This window comes from Helianthus annuus, chromosome 14 (genome assembly GCF_002127325.2).
Source record: "Helianthus annuus cultivar XRQ/B chromosome 14, HanXRQr2.0-SUNRISE, whole genome shotgun sequence".
Classification (NCBI taxonomy): Eukaryota; Viridiplantae; Streptophyta; class Magnoliopsida; order Asterales; family Asteraceae; genus Helianthus; species Helianthus annuus.
This window is the reverse complement of record NC_035446.2, coordinates 6,159,600-6,168,354: the sequence shown is the minus strand read 5'-3', so window position 1 is coordinate 6,168,354 and position 8,755 is coordinate 6,159,600. Positions and strand designations below refer to the sequence as shown.

Here is an 8,755-nt window from a genome sequence, read left to right as displayed (position 1 = left end):
TTCTTTCCCACTTCTTAAAACACTAACATGATTAATATTAACATTACCTCGTGACGAACCATGTGAAGGGTTTACCTTAGTGTCGCTTGGAAGTTGACCCTTTCCTTTCTTCAATTCCGCCACATCGGTTGCTAATTGACCCATTTGGGTTGTTAGTGATTGGATGTTTTTATCACGAACCTCATCCTTTTGCATTCGCACTTCGTCTAGTTGGTTCCGTTTTTGCATCTCCATTTGCATGCTCTTTAGCATCTCCATCACCTCGTTTCCACCCGAAGACCCCCCTTGCTCTTGACCCGTTTGGTATTGCTTTTGATAACCTTGGTTATTTCCTCCTCGGTATCCACCTTGATTATTGTAAGATGGGCGTGAACCAAAATTACCTTGGCTACCTTGAAAATTTGGGTTCGCTTGATTTGAAGGGTTCCCATATCTAAAGTTCGGATGGTTCCTCAATCCGGAGTGGTAGGTATTAGAATTCATGTTGTTGTAGTTCCTACCACCTCCTCCTTGACCTTGACCTTGACCTTGAACCGCATGGACTTCCTCATATTGCCTTTCCAACATCCCTTGGCAATTTTCAGCCGCATGACCTATTTCATTACACAAAGCACAAACATTATATATTTGGTTAGTGGTTTGAACATTACCATCATCTATGGCGTGCACTTGCGGTCGGGTAGTGGTCGGTCGGGCTCTTCTTGAAGCTTGAGCTTTCCTCTTTGATGTAGTTGCCATGCTTTCCAAGAACTCCCAATCTTCATTCTCATAGTTTGTTCCAAAAGTCCCACCGGTGATAGACATCAAATCGCGTGCGTCTTCGGCACTCAACCCCTCATGAAAGGCATTCATTAACTCCCACAATTCGATTCCATGGTGAGGGCAATTCTTTATCATCATATTGAATCGTTCGAACGCTTCATGGAACATCTCACCATGTTGTTGTTGGAAGCTCCTCAACCCCTTTCTAGCATCATTAGTCTTTTGGGCGGTATAGAATTCGTCTAAGAAAGTTTGTTGCATTTCCCCCCAAGTGTAAATAGATGCCGAAGGCAAAGTGTAGAACCACTTCTTTGCCTTATCCTCCAAAGAAAACTGAAATAAGACCAACTTGACTTCATCGGCCGAAAAACCTTGACTCCCAAAAGTGTTGCAAATTGAGTCATAGGCCTCTAAATGGAAATACAGCTCCTCCGTTGCTAACCCTTTGTACTTCGGTAAACTTTGCAACGAATTTGTTCTTACTTCAAAAGTTCTCCCTTGGTTGTTGTGAGGGATAACCACCGGCGAAGGGTTTTGAGTAATGATTGGCCTGAAATGTGCCTCTATCCCCCTTGCTTGTTCCCTAAGATGCCTTCTTGGAACACCCAATCGACCCCTTGGACGAATAGGACCCATTGGTCTTGGTATAGGCCCTTGTGGTGCAATTGGTTGTTGGGGCATCGGTGGGTATTGAATCGGTCTTTGAAATTGTGGTTGTACATGTTGTGGCCGAACTTGTTGCAATGGAATAGGTTGTTGTATTGGTGGCCCTTGTGGTCTTGGTCGAATGTGTTGTGGTATAATTTGTTGTTGTGGCATTCCACCAACACTTGCCATCCCTTGAGATTGACTTTGCAAATACCCAAACTCTCCTTGATCACCATAACCTCCATAACCGTACCCATCATCTTCATAACCCTCATAATCTTCAAATCCCTCATCATAACCATCTCCTTGAATTCCCGAGGTCTGCCCAAATGGGATGGTCGAATACTGAAAGCCCGATTGTTGTTGTTGTGGTCTAAAAGATGAAGTAGTATGCACGATAGTTGAATTAGGTGCAATTGTGAAGGTGGATGATGATTGACCCGTAGTTGGGGGAAAGAAGTGAGATAATGGTGGGATTGTGGTGGATGGATTGTAGGTGATGGTAGGCTCAGTTTGAGTGGTGATTGGTTGGGTGACATTGGATGGTGTAAATTCAGCGGTGGTATTAGGTAATGTAGTGTTTGGTGATGGTTGGGTGGAAGTAGGTATAAAGGATGAGGATGATTGACTGGTTGTAGGTGGAATTTGAGAATCAGCCATTATGTTTCTCGGTGTAATGGGTGAAGTGGGTGAACCAATGATTTTGTTTTCTCGCACTAAAACTCGGTTTTGCCTTAGCGTTCTTTCAATTTCCGGATCAAACGATAGCGGTGATGACCTGTGAGAGCCTCTAGTATGCATACACCTGAAGTACCTGCACACTAAACACAACCAACGTAAACCCGAAAATAACAAACAAAACTATTAAACTAACACACGTTGCGCACTACTCCCCGGCAACGGCGCCAAAATTTGACGTGTATGTCGTGGGTCACGCAAATTTAATCCCCAAACAACTATAGATAGTGGTAGTAGGGTATCGAACTCAGGGAGTATGTGGAAGATGTGCTGATTGTATAGCTTTGTATTTAAACTAATATTAGACTAACTTGCAGAAATTAAAATTCGAGAGTTTGGTTTGTTGATTTGGAAAACTAAATTAAAAACTAATTCAAATCAAGATTGGTTGTAAAACAAATTAGGGGAGAACAATGATCACCTTAGGTTTCAGTTTCTTTAAACAATTGTGTGTAATTCTAACTAGAAAGAGTTACATAGACATAACTCGTGTATAGATGATTGAAGTGATAAAAGGGGACAAAGTACTCGGATTATATAAACGCGAGGTTGTTTCCCGATGACCAATTAATCAATAACCAACCCTAACCCTTCCCGTGATATCTCGGTTGCCAACGGCACCAAGAACGTACGATTAAGACTAGAAATTGCAATATTGATTAACAAACTACAAACAATCAAACATACACCATGACATTCAAGCAACGCAAGTTGTCATTCTAGAAATGCAGAAATTAAACACACAAAGGTTCAAGAAACATTCACCTAAGATGATCACCGAAGAGTTTAGCCGGACATGGCTCGGTGAATCATCATCAACATCAAACTATTGTTCATACGAATCAAAAGCACAAACCGAATTATTGAAATTGTTCAAAACCAAGCAAGTTCTCCAAAAATCGCCCCCAATGATGTCTAGAACCGTCCAATGATGAAAGATAGTGAAAAGACACTCCAAAACTGATTATATGATGGCAGTTACACTTTGGGGTCGCAGCTTCCACCGTAAATTACGGCTCCACCGTAATTTACGGTGGACATAATTCTTTTACGGCGCGAACAACCTGTGTTACGGTGGAGGAGAAAGTGAAAACCAGGTCCACCGTAAATTACGGCAGGACCGTAATTTATGGTGATCAGCTGCCTTGTCTTCTTTGTTGTTTCTTTTGTTCCACGCATGACCCGTTCTTCACCAAAGCCTCCAAAGCTGCGGTTACTCCATCCTTTAGCTCCTAAACTGCACCTGAAACATAAGCACCGTAGTTATCTAATTCAAGATAATTACACGATTTAGTGGAGGATTATTTCGTCTTTTAACATGCTTAAGGGTTGTCCAAAGGACCACCCGTCAATCACCAAATTATGTATTCGTTAATTTAATTATTAGCTCGTTTGTGAATTTGAATACACTAGAAATCCAATCACGGACTTCAATTAGTACTTTAAAATATCCTCAAGAATCTAACTATGAAGATAGGAAGATCTTATAAGGATTTGGAATTTGTTTCTGTCGTGTTATAATATTCGTATTAGGATAAATAAAGAATCCAATTAAGGACTTACGACAGTACCTTTATCAAATCAAAGATTTGAAATGGTACTTCAAGTATCTGATTAAGAAATGCACCTGTACTTTGTTTCTTAAAAAAAACTAGTACTTAGGATTTTTGGGGAGATCACAAATGATCATAGAATAAAGGAATCACACGAGAAGTTTGTTCTGAAAAGAACATGGTTCTTTGGTGTCGATATTGTAGGGGTATGTCAACACACACACAATCGTATCAGTTTTGGAAATAAAATTGGAACAACCATTTTGTTTATAGTAACTGAATTGTCTCAAATGTCAAAAGATAACAAACGAAGGAAATACAAAAGTCTAATTGTTCACTACTGCATTGTCATTTGCATTTGCCTCGTTTATGTTAAATGCTCGTCCGCGCGCTGGATTTGCATTAACAAGTCTCGGGCAATTGTTCCGGTAGTGAGTAAGATCACCACAGTTATAGCACGATCCAGGTGGAAATTGTGCTTGAACAGCAGCAGGATTTGCAGCATTTCGGTTTTGGATAACATGACGGCAGGTTTCGACCAAATGTCCCAATCGCCCACAGTGGGTACACTTGAGACACGGTGTTTGATTCACATGATGACGGTTGCATTTGTTGCACAAGGGTGCAGTACCAATATAGTTCTTCCTAGCACGAGGCTGTGCTGGCTGATTTGGTGCAACCTGATCATTCTGAGAGACTACTGCGAAGTTTTGTGAAGCCTTACGCTTCTTCGATTTCTTAGAGGACTCGGTCTGTTTATCCTTTGGTTTATCTTGTGCTGACTTGTCAGATGGTCTCGGATCGCCTTTTCGGAAAAGCTTACCCTTCCTGATTTGAGATTCAGTCAGGGTGGCAGATAGTTCAATGGCTTGTCTGACGGTAGTAGGGTTGCTACCAGTAACAATATCCTGAACTGGGTCAGGAAGACCATCGATGTATCTTTCAATCGCCTTATCCAAGGGCGTAACCATGATAGGACATAACAGACTCAATTCCTCGTAACGATCAGTGTAGGCTCGATGTTCACCGCTGTCTTGTTTGAGATCATCAAATTCCCGTTCCAAAGCCCTAAGCTCATGACGAGGACAGAATTCCTTCATCATTAGAGCCCGAAGCTCTTCCCAGGTTTGTGCCATTGCTACATCGGCACCTCGATCCCTCATTATTCCATTCCACCATGTGAGTGCTCTTTTCTGGAATACACTCGACGCAAACTCAACTTTTCGCTCGTTTGGGCATTGCACATGACGAAATGTGCTTTCAAGACTCTCAAACCACTGTAGGAGTCCCGTGGCCCCTTCAGACCCAGTAAATGTGAGTGGCTTAGCTGAGTTGAATGTCTTAAAGGTGCACTGAACATTGTTATTGTTTGCCTGATTTATCTGGGTGATAAGGTTCGGGAGTACAGCAGCGAATTGCTGAGCGATTAAGGCTGCCAAGGCGGCATCCTGAGCTTGATCACGTCGAGGAGGCATATTCTAAAAGGGCAAAGAAACATGAAGGAAAAACTAGTGAGATGTCATTGGATATTTAAAACTGGATGTTAAGAATATCAACAAGGCATAAGGATTGTGACCAGTTGTTCGTTACTTAAAACAAACAAACGACACTGTGACAAATCAAAGTAAATGGGTCAACATGATGTATCACTGAAGACATGCTCGCCTATAAGTGAACACTCACCCCAAGAGTTCCCAGGTAAGAGTGACTGGTCCGATACTGCGGATTTGTACGAACACTCTAGCCTTAGACAGAAAACTCAGGGTACAGGCATTCACCCTTCCAGTTTGCACGTGTTCACATTATTTAGACCCAAACTTTGACGAGATTTTAAAAACACCAAAGGCTTAAAATCCTAAAAACAAATCATCTAAGGATAGATGACTTCTTGTGATGTTTTTGAAAGATTTTGACTCGAGAGAATGAATTGTGTTTTGTTTTTGTTAATCACCTAAGGATAGGTGAAGTGTATTGTTTTAAGACTAAACACAAGATAACTTGTGTTAGGGTCCTAGGAAGGTTATAGTCTAGGTCAAAGCATTACTAATAACCTAATTCCCTATAACCATTGGCTCTGATACCAACTTTTCTGTCACACCCCGACCACGTAAAACAACAAATCGTGGCGGAAACGTCGGGGAGTGTTGTAACAGAATCATTGTTTCGCAACCATGGATCAAATAGTTTTGTTTTATTGAATTATTGAAGTCATTGTTTTTGTACAACTTAGATAAATACAATAATTGTTTTCTCAGTTTTTAAGTCACTAAGGCACGAGTCCATCCTACGTTTAGCATGCATCAACAATCATCACATAGCAGTACCCGAAACATATATGAAAATATGTACGTCAGCATAAAAATGCCTGTGAGTAACATAGGATTTTGTGTATTAGATTCATGGCTTTGGATAATGTGAGAAAAGGTTTTATGTTTTCAAAATAGCCATGAATCTAATGTAAAAGTTTTGTTTCTGAAACGAGTCGTTTTGGAAAAGAGTTTATAGTATAGACAAAAACATACTTTGGTTTTGAAAAGCTTGTATAAATAGTATAACAAAGTATACTTTAGTTTTGAAATGGTTAAATGGATAGTATATCGAAATATACTTTAGTAATTAAAATAATAGTTTTGGTAGTATATCTCAAATATACTTTGGTTTAAGGATAAAAGTGTTGGTAGTATATCAAATTATACTTCGGTTTGAAAATAGCATATCAAATATGCTTTGGTTTAAAAAAAAATAGCATATCAGTTATGCTTTGGTAGTATATCAAATTATACTTTAGTTTATGAAATAACAAAGTAGGTAGTATATCAAACTATACTTTGGTAAACAGTAGCATATCAAACTATGCTTTGGATAGTATATCAAAATATACTTTGGTTTAAAATAACAAGATTGGTAGTATATCAAACTATACTTTGGTAAACAGTAGCATATCAAACTATGCTTTTGGTAATTAACAAAGTAGTATGTTAAAACATATGTTGGATTTGTACTTAGTATATCAAAATATACTTTGGTAGATCACATTTGAGAGCACACCAGACTGTACTTTTGTAGTATATCAACATATACAAAGAGAGTGTGATTTGGTATTCAACCAAGCCTTAGTGTATCAAACTACACTTTGGAGACTATAGAAATACCACGAAGGCAATTTCTATTTGGTTTAAATTAGGTTTCTGACATTCCATACAACAGGAATGGGGTGTCTAGTCCTATAGCGCTATATCATACTACCAATCGGCTGGGTGAATGTGTAAAAATGGTACAATCCAACAATTTGTTTATTAAGTTTTGGAAAATCAGTGTTTAAACCATAGGTAATTGTTTAATTTGTCAAAAGAATATGTATTAAGCATGTGTAATCATATAGTTTAAAATCAGGAAAATAACAGATAGGCATATATGTTTCACCCCAAAACAATTGAAAACAGTAAAAGAGGGGGACTATGTACTCACTTGAGATTGCAAGTATCCTTGATTAAGTGTCCTAACAAAGCTCGGGAAATCAAGGAATCAAGTGGCACCTAGTATGGATCACTATGTTAAACAATCGGATCCTAAATCGGAAGATAGGATAGAATGAAGTTCTATAAATCAAATGAGTATTGCAACTCACATGGCATGATTTAATAGACCTAACATTCTGATTTGGAAGTTTACCTAAGTGCTTTTGACCCGTTTCGACCCATTATGGTAGTATAAGCCACTATAATGCGTCGTTTGCGTAAAACTTATGTTCGGATGGTTAACTATGTGCTATGTCAAGTCTTACATGCCCAATTATCCCTAAACATGTTACTAATTCAGATTATATGTCAAAAATATGTTCACATAATCAAAATATGGATTTTAGCTTCAAAAGGGCATTTTGGTCATTTCCTATGGGCATACAAGCTAACTAGCATACGACTAACCAATCCTATGTGATCATAAGGTATAACCTCAGTGGTTATTCCCTATGCAACTATGATCACTAACTAAGCTTGGTCGGATCTTAAAGATCGACCAAATGGGTCGGGTTCGAAAGGCTAAGCGGTTGTTTAGACCGCTTACCTTACGACCCTAAACAAGCACTAATCTAATAGTGTCGAGTTAAACATGTCAAAACATGTCTAACCTACTGATTTGGTATCAAAACAAAGCGTTTTGATACCCTAAAATAGTTCCGTTGCAAAATGCGTGCTAAAACGCATTTTGACCGAAACTTTGACTCGACACTACAACTAGTTAACGTGGTAATCAGCGGCTATAATCACGAAGGATTATAACTATCGTGATTACAATCACGTTTCAAAGTTCAATTGAACTTTGACTTGACCAATTGATGGTCAAAACCGAAAGTCAAACTGTTGGCCAAACGTTTGACTTTCTGCATTACATAAGGAAAAAGCCATAAAAAGAATGAAAGAAGCTCACTAAGGGTCCTTGCTATCTTTTCAACAAGAAGACAAAGTCCCAATTCAGCTTAGGAGAGCTCCAAAGCAGATGTGAAGGAGAGAAAGAAGGAATGAGCAATGAACAAGTGAATGGAGTGGCCTATTTATACTTGTTGGTGATCAACAAGATCATGACAAGTGGTTTGTTTAGCCATTAAGCAATGAATCACAACCATACAAGTGTAATTGACAGCTATACTTTGCTTGGAGAGGTGCTAACTTGGTCACCACACAAAGGAATTGCAAGAAAGGTCCCTGAATTATCAAACTGATGCTGAAAACAATGTTTCTGCCCAGATGTGATGGTCGCGTAGCGCGACCATAAAGCCTTATGGTCGTCGCGCTACGCGACGGTGTAGGCTGAACTTTCAAAATTTGGCAGAAATGGTCCCTGCACGTTTTTAAAGCCTTTTTCGATGCGTTTAAACCCCGTTAACCTCATTTCAAGGCTCTAAAATGAAGTTAAAGTATAGGGGACTCAAAACATGCTCGAAAACATCTCGGATGTCGGTTCGTTTGGTCGTACGATCGCGTTGTTCGGTTAATTACGACGGAACTCAAACGGATGCGAAAACGAACCAAATTAAGCGACGAATGGAATTTTTT

General features: G+C 39.3%; 1 non-coding gene across 1 annotated transcript; it reads left to right on the top strand.

The window, feature by feature from the left end:
* Positions 1-868: 868 nt before the first annotated feature.
* On the top strand, positions 869-974 carry LOC118486953. The gene has a single exon (XR_004880120.1). It is a non-coding gene; the product is annotated as a small nucleolar RNA R71 (small nucleolar RNA).
* Positions 975-8,755: the final 7,781 nt, after the last annotated feature.